Below are 17,676 nucleotides of genomic sequence, written 5' to 3' on the forward strand. Positions count from 1 at the left end.
CGGATCTTGGCGCCTTGTGCTGGTTCCGGCCTATTCACACATCGGTCCGCTACTGACGCCATCTCACAGGCTAATGGGGCGCCCCACGCCGAGTTTCAGCATTGTAGGATGACCACACCAGTACAGCAACTTGCTAGACATCACCTCGGTGCCATCCGGATCTTGGCATCTCAACGCCTAGTGGTATCTTCCATACAGAAAATATTGTTGCGCTGCCTTTGGCCCCATTCGCACATCGGTCCGCAACTGACACCATCTCACAGGCCAACAGGGCGCCCCATGCCGACTTTTACCATTGTAGGATGGCCACACCAGTACAGCAACTTGCTAGACATCACCTCGGTGCCATCCGGATCTTGGCATCTCAGCGCCTTGTGGTGTCAGTCAGAAAATATTGTTGCGCTGCCTTTGGCCCCATTCGCACATCAGTCCGCTACTGACACCATCTCACAGGCCAACAGGGCGCCCCACGCCGACTTTTACCATTGTAGGATGGCCACACCAGTGCCACAACTTGCTAGACACCACCTCGGTGCCATCCGGATCTTGGCATCTCAGCGCCTTGTGGTGTCTTCTATTCCGAAAATATTGTTGCGCTGCCTTTGGCCCCATTCGCACATCGGTCCGCTACTGACGCCATCTCACAGGCCAACGGGGCGCCCCACGCCGACTTTCAACATTGTAGGATGGCCACACCAGTGCGGCAACTTACTAGACACCACCTCGGTGCCATCCGGATCTTGGCGCGTTGTGCTGCCTTCGGCCTATTCGCACATCGGTCCGCTACTGACGCAAACTCACAGGCCAACGGGGTGCCCCACGCCGACTTTCAGCATTGTAGGATGGCCACACCAGTGCTGCAACTTGCTGGACACCACCTCGGTGCCATCCGGATCTTGGCGCGTTGTGTTGCCTTCGGCCTATTCGCACATCGGTCCGCTACTGACGCCGCCTCACGTGCCAACGTATTTTCTCCGCATTTTATACCCTATGCCGCATAACAGGTCATGTGACTTGTTTATAAAACTTTTCATTGGTTCATTTTACTTTTGGTTTCCTAATGATGGAAGGCTTGATCATATGACCTAAAAACAACACTTTTCATTTGATGAAAACTTTTTTTTTTTCCCAAACGATGAAAGCCCCACCTTGTTTCTGGATGTTTCAGACTGAAGCTGGCATCAGCATGAGAGCACCACCATCTCGTAGCTCCGTCGTGGTCATTCCGCGAGCAATCATGGCAGCCGCTCCCCACCAGAAGCCTACAGGAGTCGGGGGCCCCCAAAACTTTTGATGAATCCTCAAGGCGGAGGGGACGCTTTCGAGAATGGGGTCCAAGACCTAGCAGACAAGCGTCCGATTTCCAAGGTGTCCCAGGGCCATTTCAGTGGACCAGGCCCAAAAAGGAAACAGCCTGCCGCCATTTTGAGAGTCCTGTGACAGCCGCCTATCGCTGCACCGCAAGAGTGGGCGCAACTCAGCTGAATTGCGGCTTTTGACACAGTGGACCAAAAACAGACGGAATGGCAACTGAAACGGTAAAGGGGCGCCCCACTACAACAGATGAGACTCCACCTGGAGAGGCCCGTTCACGCCGCCTCCCCCGGGGCGCCCCACGCCGTTATTCGGAGCAGCATTGTAGGATACCAAAACCAGTGCGGCAACTTACTGGACATCACCTTGGTGCCATCGTTCTGCTGCCTTGGAACTATTCGCACAACAGTTTGCTACTGATGACCCACCCCCCGCGACGCCCCACGCCAGAAATCTGGACGTTGTGCTGCGTTGGGACTATTCGCACAGCCGACCGCTACTTCGTTGTTTTTCCCTAAAAATGTTTATATGTTATTACTGTTTTTGTTTTCTTGTATATATTTATAAGTTATTAAAGTTTTATAATCTTACTACTTTGTCGGAGTGCTATATATTTTTAATGTGACACATAATTGTAAAAACTTTGATGTACAAAGAGTCATCCCTGGAATCTTCCGCTTCAGGCTCGGTCCCCTCCCCAATCACAATACAGGATGGTTTTCAGATAATAGGAACGCGTCTGCTGTGACGGATCTCATCGAGTGTGGGCCTTGATCTACTATAACTCCTTTGAAGAGGGGTGATTCTTTACAGCTGGGGCCATAAACTACATCTGCAGGGCTAGCTGATACCCTAGGACCGGCCTGGACAATCGGACACAGAGGAAAAGGAGTGTCAGAGGGTGCGGTAGTGAATAGGGCGAAAGGGAGGTGTCGGGCGGGCACAGGGTGTGATTCTCAGGGAAGAGCAGCGCAGATGGGGGGAGGTTTATTACCCATGCATAAGACAGAGAGCGGGGGTGACCACTGCCTGGGGGAGATGCTTGCGAGGGTGGGGAGCCATGCTAAGGATCGACAGCGTGCACAGAGTGGGTCTGGTCAAGGCATCTAAAATGACTGCCGTGCACGACAAAAGTGTGGCATTTGAAAAAAGACAAGATGGCGCAGACAATGTTTTTCAACACTTCCTGATTTCCTTCGAATCGAACGTTAACAGACGTTGGGGCATATTACCAAAGTTAAGCGATATTTATCCCTAACGATGCTTAGCAACGATTTTTTTACCGCTAAGCATCGTCAGAAATTATCGCAGATAAACCTTGCTATTATCAAGGTTTATCGCAAATACGATAAAAAACGACCGCAATGCATTAATATCGCTGAAAACTCAGCGATATTCATGCATTACCGAGCTAATGCTCTTAGCCATGTTATCCACCTCCCATTGGATAACATGGCTAAGAACTGCTCAGGGCAGGTGCTAGCTTTTGGAGATATTTGCGCTTATCGCGAATATTTCCAAAAGTTGATAATAGGAGATAGCGATGTTAGCGACTGTTTCCAGTCGCTAACATCTTGGCATGCCCACTTTGCATGTCATTAGTGATAAATATCACTCACATGCAAAGTGGGGCCCAAGATGGTCGCTATCTCCTACTAGCCGTCGCTAACTGGTGTTAGCAACAGCTAGGTAATACAGATATAATTTTATCTCCGCGGAGCGCTGTTACAGATATATATCTTGTTTTTGAACGTTAATTTCTCAAAATCCACTGAAGCACATATATTGAGACCTAGCAAAGGCACATCGAGCTACCAGTCCCTACAATTTTGCCAAGTTTCGTGCAAATCCATTCAGCCGTTCGATTATTATTATTTTTTTTTTTGCCCCGCGGGGCCCTTTTAAAACCTCCACATCAAACCTAAGAGGTCAAGGAGGATCTACTATGCCCCCTTATGGTCATTTGCCCCTTCGCTTTGGCCTCCTCTTGTCTCTCGATCCTACCGAGAGACAAGATGGCGGCCGCTACGGACTGTTTGCAATGTTTACAGACGCCGGAGAACCAATCAGCTTCGCAAACCTCCGTTACGCGAAGCGGAGCGCTGTTACAGATATATATCTTTTTTTGAACGTTAATTTCTCAAAATCCACTGGAGCACATATATTGAGACCTAGCAAAGGCACATCGGGCTACCAGTCCCTAATATTTTACCAAGTTTCGTGCAAATCCATTCAGCCGTTCGATTATTATTATTATTATTTTTTTTTGCCCCGCGGGGCCCTTTTAAAACCTCCACATCAAACCTAGGGGGTCAGCGAGGATCTACTATGCCCCCTTATGGTCATTTGCCCCTTCGCTTTGGCCTCCTCTTGTCTCTCGATCCTACCGAGAGACAAGATGGCGGCCGCTACGGACTGTTTGGAATGTTCACAGACGCCGGAGAACCAATCAGCTTCGCTTCACAAAGCTCCGTACCGCGAAAAGTCCGCGAACCGGAGCGCTGCCCGGTCCGCTGTTGCAGATATATATCTTTTTTTGAACGTTAATTTCTCAAAATCCACTGGAGCACATATATTGAGACCTAGCAAAGGCACATCGGGCTACCAGTCCCTAGAATTTTGCCAAGTTTCGTGCAAATCCATTCAGCCGTTCGGGCTAAAAGTGAGGCCAACCGCCCTATGGAAAACTCAATGTTAAAAACACGTTTTGGGACCCCCCTTTTTTCTCGGCCCCCCCTTGACGAACCCCCCCAAATTTTCAAGGGCTGCTCAGAAACAAAATGTGCCATTTTCCTGAAAATTTCAGCCAATTCCGTCCACAAACGCCAAAGTTATTAGACATAGAATTTTCAAAAATCCCATAGAGAAAAAATCCTAACTATATATACCTACTGGCGACCGCCAGTAGGTAATATATATATATATATCCACCTCTCATGGGCGATCTGCTACACGCACTGAGCCCCTGCTTACCGGAATCCCGGCACTTAGGCGTTTGGCAGTTGAAGGGGACCGGAGGAGAGACTTTTTGTGCAAGGCCTCAGCAGGGTGTGCCATCATGTCTGCTGAAATCGGGGAACCGCAGGAAAGAACTACAAACCCAATCCCGCTATTTTCCACCTACCTGCTGAGCTGCAACACGGCATTGTGGGTGCTGAAGTCTCAAGAGTAAAACGGACTACAGCAGGTGTTTTGCATTCCCCAGCGGGGGAGGAGCGGTTCAGCCTACATCACTTAAATGGCAGCAAAGAAAGACTAACTTGATAGACACACTTAGCCGGTGCTGGGCGCTGATGAAGGCACAGTCCGAAATGCATTCGCCGCCACCGGAGGATTCTTTTGCCCAATAAAGTTTTTTCAAACGTCCCCTTTGGGTTCCTCGTCTCTTTTCGTAGGAGACACATGCTGGACATATCTGCGCTCGCCAGTAGCGCACTTGAGGATACCCCTGCCACACTCTTTGGGACCAGACCATTAGTGGCAACGCTTCACGGCATCTCTTCTGGTTCGGATACGGACAAGTCTGGCCCCCGTCTTTGGAGCTTGGAGGAAGCAAGTAGTTAGAGGTATTCCACCTCTCATGGGCGATCTGCTACACGCACTGAGCCCCTGCTTACCGGAATCCCGGCACTTAGGCGTTTGGCAGTTGAAGGGGACCGGAGGAGAGACTTTTTGTGCAAGGCCTCAGCAGGGTGTGCCATCATGTCTGCTGAAATCGGGGAACCGCAGGCCAGAACTACAAACCCAATCCCGCTATTTTCCACCTACCTGCTGAGCTGCAACACGGCATTGTGGGTGCTGACGTCTTAAGCGTAAAACAGACTACAGCAGGTGTTTTGCATTCACCAGCGGGGGAGGAGCGGTTCAGCCTACATCACTTAAATGGCAGCAAAGAAAGACTAACTTGATAGACACACTTAGCCGGTGCTGGGCACTGATGAAGGCACAGTCCGAAATGCATTCGCCGCCACCGGAGGATTCTTTTGCCCAATAAAGTTTCTTCAAACGTCCCCTTTAGGTTCCTCGTCTCTTTTCGTAGGAGACACATGCTGGACATATCTGCGCTCGCCAGTAGCGCACTTGAGGATACCCCTGCCACACTCTTTGGGACCAGACCATTAGTGGCAACGCTTCACGGCATCTCTTCTGGTTCGGATACGGACAAGTCTTGCCCCCGTCATTGGAGCTTGGACGAAGCAAGTAGTTAGAGGTATTCCACCTCTCATGGGCGATCTGCTACACGCACTGAGCCCCTGCTTACCGGAATCCCGGCACTTAGGCGTTTGGCAGTTGAAGGGGACCGGAGGAGAGACTTTTTGTGCAAGGCCTCAGCAGGGTGTGCCATCATGTCTGCTGAAATCGGGGAACCGCAGGAAAGAACTACAAACCCAATCCCGCTATTTTCCACCTACCTGCTGAGCTGCAACACGGCATTGTGGGTGCTCAAGTCTCAAGAGTAAAACGGACTACAGCAGGTGTTTTGCATTCACCAGCGGGGGAGGAGCGGTTCAGCCTACATCACTTAAATGGCAGCAAAGAAAGACTAACTTGATAGACACACTTAGCCAGTGCTGGGCGCTGATGAAGGCACAGTCCGAAATGCATTCGCCGCCACCGGAGGATTCTTTTGCCCAATAAAGTTTCTTCAAACGTCCCCTTTGGGTTCCTCGTCTCTTTTCGTAGGAGACACATGCTGGACATATCTGCGCTCGCCAGTAGCGCACTTGAGGATACCCCTGCCACACTCTTTGGGACCAGACCATTAGTGGCAACGCTTCACGGCATCTCTTCTGGTTCGGATACGGACAAGTCTGTCCCCCATCTTTGGAGCTTGGAGGAAGCAAGTAGTTAGAGGTATTCCACCTCTCATGGGCGATCTGCTACACGCACTGAGCCCCTGCTTACCGGAATCCCGGCACTTAGGCGTTTGGCAGTTGAAGGGGACCGGAGGAGAGACTTTTTGTGCAAGGCCTCAGCAGGGTGTGCCATCATGTCTGCTGAAATCGGGGAACCGCAGGAAAGAACTACAAACCCAATCCCGCTATTTTCCACCTACCTGCTGTGCTGCAACACGGCATTGTGGGTGCTGAAGTCTCAAGAGTAAAACGGACTACAGCAGGTGTTTTGCATTCACCAGCGGGGGAAGAGCGGTTCAGCCTACATCACTTAAATGGCAGCAAAGAAAGACTAACTTGATAGACACACTTAGCCGGTGCTGGGCGCTGATGAAGGCACAGTCCGAAATGCATTCGCCGCCACCGGAGGATTCTTTTGCCCAATAAAGTTTCTTCAAACTGTGATGTATTCCTATAGGTTCTGAATCGATCCCCCTATTCCTGACCCTATTCTGGTTAAACAAACCAACAAGTTAACTAGCAGTCAGCCCATGAGGCAGAAAACCCCCATGATGCAGATACCGTTATCTGACGCAGTCACACTACGGCACAGGAACGTGTTATCTGATTAGGTCATAACGCTTGCGATCTAATTAGACAAGCGATATTCCTCCAGCCCCTGATAAGGCATACGGAGTTCTCATAACAAATCAAACCTATGACAACCTGGGCAAAACCCTGCGGCCATTGTTTTGATTTCACCGAGAACTTCAGTAAAAGAATGTGCTAATGAGCAAGTCGTATGACATCCTTATTGACGTATCTATGTCCATCCTTACGTCAATCTCGGCACCTTAAAGGTATAAATATTACCGATATTGCCCTATGCAAACACACGCGTGGTGACGAGACGGAGCAGCCATACTTGCCGAAGCGAAGAGCAGAGCAGACCCCGCTGGCGCAGCCCCGCCTTCCTGACGCGCTGAGAGAAGCTGCTTTCTCCTGACGAGAAATCCAGCACCGGCGTTTCTGGGTAGCCCTCGCAGGCAGCCTGGAATATCGAGACCAGAGACGAGAGATACCATCCCTCATTCAACCTAGATTCCAGGTACAGAACTGAATAACCCCTCACAGAGAATTCTTTAGTTATTCACTTGGCAAAAACAAACTTAACTTAAACTGTAACTTTCTATTCCCGCCCACGTATTAGACTTAGGTCAGGTACACGGGGTAGGCGTATTTAGAAACACCAGTTGAGTACGTTTAGTCAAATGTATATGTGTATGTAATATATTTTATTCATTTTAAACATCTTATGGCTTAGAAACCATATCAATGTTTTTACAGTATTATTTTATACTATTGCTTTTAATGTATGCACTTTACTTAACTATAAGTATTGCAATAATATCGATCCATTTCTCTTGTATGAGAAAAGAGACTGATCAATAAATAACACCTTTTTATTGAACACGCCCGTCTCTTCCTTTTCTCTACAATCTGATGAGACTAAGAATGCACGTACTGACTGAGTAAAATAAATTGCCTTTTGTTCACACGACTCTTGAGATATACTCTTGATTAGGGGAGAGCAAAGTTGTCATGTTCTATGGTTGTCAGAAACTAAATCCCTTCTTGTCTAATCAGGGAAGTTAAGTCCTCCTTGAACATTCGAGAAAGTTTCTAGTGAACTCTGAGCTAAGCTGGCAAACCCAAAACTTTAAGTCTAGTATCGACAGTAGTAGACCTAGTTAACGTCTGGTCTAGGCCTTTACTGCTGTAGGTATTATTCCAATGGGCAGAGCCTATTGGGATGATAGGAACTACACTACATGGCGCCCAACGCGTTTGGAAAGGGCGATAAAACTAACGTAAGACATTTAGAGTAACTCAGTCGTGCTTTCTCATTCAGACCCCTTTTCCCAAATACTCCAAAGACGTCTGGAGTGGGTGAAAGGTTATATCCGCCAGACCTCGCAGGAGGGAACTCCTATGTATGGTACTTGGTACAAGTCAACGTTGAAGGATACACGGTTCCAAAATATTGTGCATCTAATCTTTGTTTCCATAAGAAACCTGATCTGCAAACAAAAGAAAAAACCTTTTGGACAGTAAAATGTCAGACAATGAGGATGAAAGAGAGGCAGTTAGATTAGCAACTGAACTCGCAGCAGCTGATGCTACCATGCAGGCAGCAGACGAGGATATAATACTCATCCCGGTCATTAAAAGGAAATCTATAACCATAAAACTTATAGAAAATGGACTGACACCTAGAGGTGGTACAGTCATATTCGTAATTGAGGCACACGAATATCGGCAGACAGAGGTATACTATTCATGGATAAATTTTCCAGCAGCAAATCCTGTAACAAAGTACTTCCACTATTACAAAATAGAGGAACCTCCTGAAACGTACACTCCTTTCGAGGAGGTGGAAGTACCACTCAAATTTCAAGAGCATTTGCTCTTATTTGATGGCGCCTTAAAACACAATAATCACATCACCGGGCTCGGTCCTTTAGGTAGACCAGGAGCAACGTGGCCGGTCCTAGCCGGATACACACCACATCCAGACATCGATGGGATGTCTGCACCAAACCTTTTAACACAGCTAAAACAACTAATAAAAATACACAGACAATTAGTCCAATATGTGATGCGGACTTCAACAATTCAGCCAGCGATTAAACTCCCACAGCTGACCCCTCACCAGGGGAACACAAATAAAATTACACCACAGAACATCCAGTCCTGCCTAGGTAAAGTACCGGCTAAACGGGAACAAATACCATTCTGGCTAGCGCAGAAAATCACCCAAATAGAGGCGGTGTTTCCAGACACCACCCCGCTAGAAAAGCACAGGATTCTGACTATCTGTCTTCCAATGGGAATCGCACCACACATTGAGGACTGTGACACTTGGGGTACAGTCTTTGCTTCCATCTACACAAAAACGCACGGTGTTCCATCCATTTCGGTAATACCAGATGTGCTAAAACAAATTCAAGATGAATATGGTCCTGAACCCGCTTTAACTCTTGGTATGAAATTACTAAAAGACTTCAAGCAGGTCTCGGCTATACTATTAGCCAACATAAAAGGAGAAGCAGCAAACGTGGCGATCCGCCAGAGGTTAAAAGAGACAGATATAGCAGACCAACCAGCTGAAATTGCCAGAATCATAGAAAAATCCTATGAGGAACTAGGTAGAGATAGTTTAGGTGGAATACCAGTAAAACGCAACTAATTGAAAGTCCTGAAAAAATATTTTTTAATAATAATTCTACATCACCAAAAAAGAACTGGGATGGAAACAAACAATCCAATCCTAAAGAAAAGAAATTCCAGTCCCGAGGAAGGTCTCCTAGGCGAAGAGAAAAATCTCCGAACCAAAGACACAGGTCACCTCAGAGTGACCCCTCTGGGAAAAGATATAACCTTAGAAATAGGGATAATAGATGATAGATATCAAGACATTGATACACGTCCCTCTCAATCTTTTCAGACTTCCTCGCAGAAATCGGAAAGAAGAGGACGATCAGAACAAAGAGAAGAGCACACCAAGTCCAAAGACAAGGAACCTGCTCAGCTAAAAAAGAAATTACAATTTCCAAAAAAGAAGGTAGCCAGTATCAAGGTAGTTAACAATGCCGAGAATACTGAGGACACAACTGAAAAACGGAGAATGGGCTCAGACAATGCTAGACAGCGCAGCAGAAGTGAGCATAGCTCGCAAAGTCCTTATGAATCATCTGGAGACAGTGGACACGAATGAATATCTTCAAGTGGAAACTGCGGACACCAGAGTTAGCAAACCTCACAAAATATACGAAATAACATTGCGTATAGAGGGAGATAAGACTAGGAAAATAAGGGGAATATTTTGGGATAATCTCTCCAAGGGCTATGATATCCTTCTAGCTGAAAAAGACTGGCCACCAGAGTTTGTCAGGGAGTGCCCTCATGGCGAAGAAGTAATTATGCCTGCCTTCTCAAATCATATCCCAATTCATAAAAAATACACACTTGCCAGAAAGTGGGCAGTAGCTCTAGCTCCTGCTTTATATAAAAATCACGTGGGATGGGATGAGGACTCTCCTCCTTACAAAATCCAGTTAAAATCACAACCTACTGCACAAAGGCAGTACCCAATTAAGCAAGAAGCTAAAAAACAGGTAAATGAAATACTAGATCAGCTAGAATACCAGGGGGTGATTGAAACTTGCACCTCACAAATGAACAACCCTTTGTTTCCGGTCTCCAAACCAGACAATTCATATCGTCTAGTTTTGGATTACCGACACCTTAACACATGTTGCAAAACTTTTGCAGTGCAAAACTCACATAGTGCTGCACTAATGAATAACATAGTGCGCAAAAAATACAAAACAACATTAGACATCTCTAATGGATTCTTTTGTCAAAACATAGCACCAGAGAGCAGATATTTAACTGCATTCTCAATAAATGGCACTCAAAAACAATTCTGTCGGTTAGCCCAGGGGTACAAGAACAGCCCGGGAGTATTCTCAGCGAGAGTAACAGAATTACTACAAATATATGATGATGAAGCATTATCTTATGTCGATGACATTTACTTAACAGATGATGACTTGGAGACTCACTTGAAAAGAGTGAACACCATAATACTTGGGTTCGCTGCAGAGGGTTACAAATTCAACTTTAAAAAATCCAGAATTGCCCATCTGACAGTCCTGTTCTTAGGATATGAATTATCAAGTGAAGGCAAAAGCCTGGCCGACAATTTCCTAGAGAAATGTGCCGTAATCCAAGCACCTAGAACACTAAAAAACCTACAGTCGATTCTAGGCTTCCTAAATTTCGGAAGAACATACATTGCGAATTACGCAGAAAGGGTCAAACCCCTATATGATCTGATAAAACCAGATTTTAAAAGATCCAATTGGACTCAAATACACACAGAAATTTTGAGATCCCTACAAACAGACATGCTAATTAAAACAAAATTAGAAACACGTGATAACACACGCAATCTTGTGATTCGAGTCATCCCAGGGAGATGCGGATTCACATACCTGACCTCTAATGAGGGAGAAAAGGTACCAATTGCATTCAAATCACACTTGTACACAGAAGCTGAACAAAAATTCAGCAACAAAGAAAAAATTGTTCATGCAGTTCATACCGCAATAGCTAGAGAAAAAGATCAAGCGGACGGTAGACATATCACAGTCAGAACAGCAGAATCAGCCTTTGAGGCACTAACAACACCGTGTAATTTACCAACAACAACATTGAATCCGGAATGGATACAATGGGTGAATTCAATCACAACGGACAAAGTGTACTACTACTTTGATCCAGAACTAGAAGAATTAAAAAATCTAGAATATGAAAAAACATATCCTCTGCCAATCGATATTCTGCCTTTACGACATTACGCCTGTGTAATTTATACAGACGGACATGCTCAACCCCCCGTTTGGGGCGAACAGGCATACAACCCCACATGTGGGATTACAAAAGAAGTGTGGCGCGGGGGTAAACTAAAACCTCTATTAACAAAAACACACTCAGTAGAAACTAATTCAGAACAACAAACTGAAATATTAGCTTTGAAAATGGCGCTAGATAATGCGGATCGCGAATTCCCGACACTTATAGTGTCAGATTCATATTACTGCGTCAAATCATATAACAAGGATTTGCAGACATGGATTCGAAACGGTTACAAAGATGACACAGATGCACCAATAAAGCAGAAACTGCTCTGGGAACAAATAGCTCTTTTACAAAAAGAACTACCAAAGACTCACGTGACACACTCACTGAGTCATCAGCGTGATGGCGTTCACGTTGCAGGGAATTCATTGGCTGAGACAGCCACAGCGGCAGCCACTAAATCGGCTCCCGTAGATCGAAAAAAGCGTACATTAAAATACATTGACGGTGAAACAGTGCTGGCAGTGAAAACGTCATCAAAAGGCGACTGCTCAGCGTTACCGATCAACTATCCACTCAATTATACATACATAATCGATGCAAACTCCGTCCCTTTTGCTCGAATCCCTGGAGTGGGGGATAGGGTGATTCCAAACATGGACAGGAGAAACTTGTTAATCGCAGACGCACATATGGGCGAGGGTCTCAGACACCTCAAACTAAAAGATTCTCTGGAAGAATTACAATCACGGTACTGGTGGCCAGGCATGAGCCTGCGTCACACCATGTTTGTAAAAAACTGCCCAAACTGCAACAGAGATCGCAGTGGGGAGAGAAACAGTTTAATACCTCGTCGGTTTACTCCAGGAAAAATCAGGAGTAAAAAGGAAGGGTTGCGATTAACATATACAGGCTAGTTCCACTTATAATGTAGATCACCAGCACTCGGCTGACGTCTGGACTGTTATACAAAGATTTGCGAGTCTAAATGGCATATACGCTAAGAGCATGCTACGTTTGACCATTGTCTTCACTCTAGCCCAACAGCCTGAGGGGAAACATGACCAAATGAGCATAGCCCAGCGGGAATCTTCTCACTTCCTTCCTGAGGGTACGGGATGGTGTAAAGAAAAAACCAAGGCATAAAGCAATCTATAGCGGAAAGGATATTAGGTTCGGGAGCTGGGTGGGTCAAACATCTAATAAGTGTCCAACGTAGTCTAAATAACTTGCCAAGAAATTCTCTGAAGGGATTCAGTGCGTACAAATTATTATTTGGAACTAGGATGTTGATCTCTGACATTGATAGTCAGACTTCAGTGGTAGAAGAAAAAAGCTTTGATATCAAAGACCGTTTGGCTATTTTGCAGGACTTAAACAAAACAAGAAAAGACCTGAGCAACATAAAGTTGAAACAACAGCCAACAACCACTGAAGAACCACCACCTGTCCCAGCAAGACCTGTCTGGATTCCAAAAGTCGGGGATCTAGTCAGGGAAAAGATCGCGGTAAAGAAGGAATTTGGGCCTTCTTATAGAAAAGCAGTTCCTGTCTTGTCTGTCAACGGGACAAGATCAGTTGTACTACCGCCACTTGCTGGAAAAAAGGAGAACCGAGTTGTATCCATCGACCTGGTAAAACCACAACATGTGGCCGATAACAAACAGTAAGCCAAGTGGACTCCCAATAAGTAGCAGAACACCAAGGTTTGCTACCAGTACAGAGGTCCTAACGAAGAGGCTCATCACATTCGAAACGCCTACAGAAGAACAACAAGGACTATGCAACAATGCAATAGAACTCAGACCTCTGAAAACCCAAATAAAAACATTTAGCAGAGACACACCAATCTATAATGAAGTACCAAGTGAAAATGCAAGAAACAGTAATCCTGAAGCAATTGGAACAATTGACAGAACAGCATCCGGCTACTTCATAAACTTCGATGATTCCTCTGAAGGCTTCAGTGAATCAAAGACACAGCCATCATCAAAAACCTTTAAAGATAAAGCTAAAGAACTTTTGAAACAACTGAAAGAAACATATCTGATTTCCCCATGGATTGAATTTTGGGTGGGTTTTGGTGCATTTATCCTCATACTTTGGCTCATCATGATACTAACTTTGGGACGCTTCATTGAGGGAAAATATGCAAAAATGGACACAGCAAGTCAGAAAATCAACTTGATCCTCAAACCACACACATCTTCACACATCGAGAAAAGAGAACTTTCTTCAGTCAACTTCACAGCCAATCCGATACCGGGTGGGGTAGCCTGGGACAACACTGACTATGAAATTTATGGTCCGGTCGAAATCCTGAAATATCCACACCAAATTAAGATCTCCTTGAGTGACTTTGTAAAACCAAGCTCATTTGCTGATGATTGGGACTTCGAAAGCATTAATAATATGATGTCTGACTTAGTAATGTCTGCTAAATTTACCAAACATGATTATTTGCAGGGTTCTACAAATTATGATAGTATGTACTGTTATAACCACTATGGTAACCATTTTTTACATAGATCTGCACAACCTAGAAATGTTTTAAATTATAATCAATGGGAACATTGTGCAACCCCTCCAAAAGGAAGCTCAAGGACCTTCTATGACAAATATTCATACTTTTCAGGTTTTAACACAAGTAATTCTGAAGTTTTCTATTTTAAATTGTCAAACAAGACAGGGACAAAGACCATGATAACCAACACAAAATTGATATATTCAGACTCATTTTTTGAACAAATGAGTACTTTTGGTTTTGATTATTGGGACAAAAATGTTGAATTGAAAAGTGTTTGGGGTACAAAAGAATGGCAAGTGCAGGGTATAGAATCTTTGTTTAGAGCCTGCATGATCCCAGAACAAATGATATTTTTAAATGACACTGTTCAACAAACTACCTGTCTTGGCCTAGCCAAAATCAAAGACTTAAATAAACCGTCTATTCCAAAGCCAGCAATGCTCAGCAATAGCTCTACAGATGAAGAGATAGACGTAAATTATGTATTAAACCAAAACAGAACACATCCTGATTGGAAACAATGGTTGATCTGGCCCACAGATACTAATAACTGTCAAGACAGATTCCTGAATAAAACACAGGGGTTCAAAATGACCAGGCCAGACCCTAGATATCCTCAAAGACATCACCCAGGGATAATAACAACCTACAGTGTGGGCAAATTATGCCTTCAATGGCTACAAACTTCCACACTGGCAGAAATTAAACAACACCTAACTTTACTTACTGATGGTGCTGACTTGCGTGATTTCATTATGGGACCGCGCAAACAGCGTCAAAAACGTTTCATAGCAGCCTCTGTATATGCAGCATACAATGAGGCCTGGAAGGTTACTCAAATTGAAACAGCAGAGAGAATACGGGAAATTGACCGTATTAATTTGGAAAAATCACTTTCTGTAGTGGACAATGGGTTAATGACTCTGTCCTCCAGAATTTTTTCTTTGGACAGCATTGTGTCTTCAGCAATCGACATATTGTCGCAAGACTTACTGTTATTACAACACGGTCAGTCACAATTGCGCTCTATTGTACAGCTTGGCTGGACGTTACAAAATCTACGTTCAGGCTATGTGCCTTGGCGTTTAATCAACACAACGTCACTATTCCAAATCTTTAACCTTACTGATAGACAAATCAGTATGGCACAAAAGGGTGCTGATTATACAATCTTGAGCATTGAAAAACTCGAAAGATTACCAGTGACAATGTCAGAACGACCTGTCAGTGAATGGATAATACATGGGATAATAAATATTCCAATCTCAACCTTCAGGTTTCAATACTGCCAAAAATATATACAGGCTGGCATGTACGAGAAATTGGGAAAGGGGTACCTTAAAACAACATGGAACCTGCCCTATTCACATGCATGTGTCAGTAATAAAGGACAGAAAGTGTTTCTTAGGGGCAACAATTGTGCGATGTCACTAAGTGGCACACTTCTGTGTAACGGAATTAGTTTGCATGGAGCCTGTGAAGGGAATTCATACAACCTTTCATGTCACCAGCAAGGCGCACCTGCAACAGAAATAGAACCATTCTTTCAAAGACTCTATAATGGGAGTTACATTCTAATTGTAGACCGCAGATGTTGTAGTCTTATGCCCGGGACTCCTTATCTAGTAACTACGACTGCGAAGGTCAAGTGCTGTGGACGCTCATTGTTCCCCAGCTCCTTTCCAGACAGGGAGGCAAGGGCATGGCCCAATTTGAAAATTACTTCTATTCGAATAGATACTTTAAGCAGAATGAAAACAGTGCTTCTTCAGACGCCTACAAGGCTCACGTCATCAAAAGAAACGTATGATCTACAAGTCGCAAGGACGACTGCAGAGATACATTCATTGTTATCAACTAATTCCCCCATACATTTCGCGGAAATTCTAAACGAAATCTTAAATATTTCTGATACCAATGGGGTCTCAAAGGTATTTAAGACAGTATTTTCGATGGCATTAACACCATTCAAAGCCATACTGGGTATTTTTCCAGATTTCGTCCATTCGATTTTTGGCGGACTTCCCCTGATCTTGGGACTAATTGCAGGAATCCTATTCTTAGTCCTTATTTTTCGTTATGGCAACCCATGTCACAGACAAAACTCTTGCGACAAGGGAAGAAACAATCCTAGCCATTGGATACCGGGACCGGATATCAAAAATCCTGGGACTCTCCCGGCTTAGAGACCTGAACATGACTTGGTTTCTATCATTTCGACCAATGTGGCAAAGATGTGTTTTACCTGTATTAAGGTGTCTGCTATGCGGAGAAGAATGCGTGTTAGACACCTGTCTGACGCTACAATCGGATGCGCCAATGGATGCAGAAACATTGTTGAGCCCGATCAAGGTTCATGCTTTGTGCTGCTCTCAAAGGCTACCAATCCTGATGACGGCATTCGTGGAAGCTTCACCACTACGATTGATGGGTAGTGAAGTTCAAGATGAAAGCAGCATCGATCAGGTACGACCTTCTGTAAGCAATGCGAATCAGAATGTCAATGGAGACAATCATGCGCACGAATGCATGATTACACCTATATCCGAGTTAGTGGAACTTTCCCAGGAAGCTGTTGACAGTTTTTTCGAAAGCCTAAATGATATGATGTTCTCGCCAGAACAGAAATAGAGACTTTTGAACAAGCTCGCACACGGCGTTCCCTGAATTGGCCTTCAACTTTAAAAATAAAGTCACATGAACAATTTTCCCTCCAGTTCACGGACAGCAATTTTTCAGCAGCCCCAGAATATTTTTGCATATTTTTCGGGACACTATCTTCTGCTTAAAGTAAGAACTATTCTTAGAGAACTAAGGTTTCTAAATTTTAGATAGCTTATAGACATTAGCTGCCCGCTGGTATGTTCATTGTTATTATATTCTGTGATGAAATGGTCTCGAACTTTTCTTCTGTATTAAGAGCCATTTCATGTGTAATTCTCATATACAGAATAGCAATAATGTATACAAATGCGATTACTTTGGCATTATTCTATAGCTTGAGTGCATACAATACATATGACTGCAATTTTTCCGTATATTTGAAAATTTCAAAATGCATTTATGTATTTTGGGGTGGTAAGGCATACACTATACTCTATAGTATGTTGTACTATGTTATACTATGCATAGATTAGTAAATATGACCATAGTTAGCGTGGAGTGGGTGTGATGTATTCCTATAGGTTCTGAATCGATCCCCCTATTCCTGACCCTATTCTGGTTAAACAAACCAACAAGTTAACTAGCAGTCAGCCCATGAGGCAGAAAACCCCCATGATGCAGATACCGTTATCTGACGCAGTCACACTACGGCACAGGAACGTGTTATCTGATTAGGTCATAACGCTTGCGATCTAATTAGACAAGCGATATTCCTCCAGCCCCTGATAAGGCATACGGAGTTCTCATAACAAATCAAACCTATGACAACCTGGGCAAAACCCTGCAGCCATTGTTTTGATTTCACCGAGAACTTCAGTAAAAGAATGTGCTAACGAGCAAGTCGTATGACATCCTTATTGACGTATCTATGTCCATCCTTACGTCAATCTCGGCACCTTAAAGGTATAA

The sequence above is a fragment of the Lissotriton helveticus genome, chromosome 10, assembly GCF_964261635.1.
Source record: "Lissotriton helveticus chromosome 10, aLisHel1.1, whole genome shotgun sequence".
NCBI classification, from domain to species: Eukaryota; Metazoa; Chordata; class Amphibia; order Caudata; family Salamandridae; genus Lissotriton; species Lissotriton helveticus.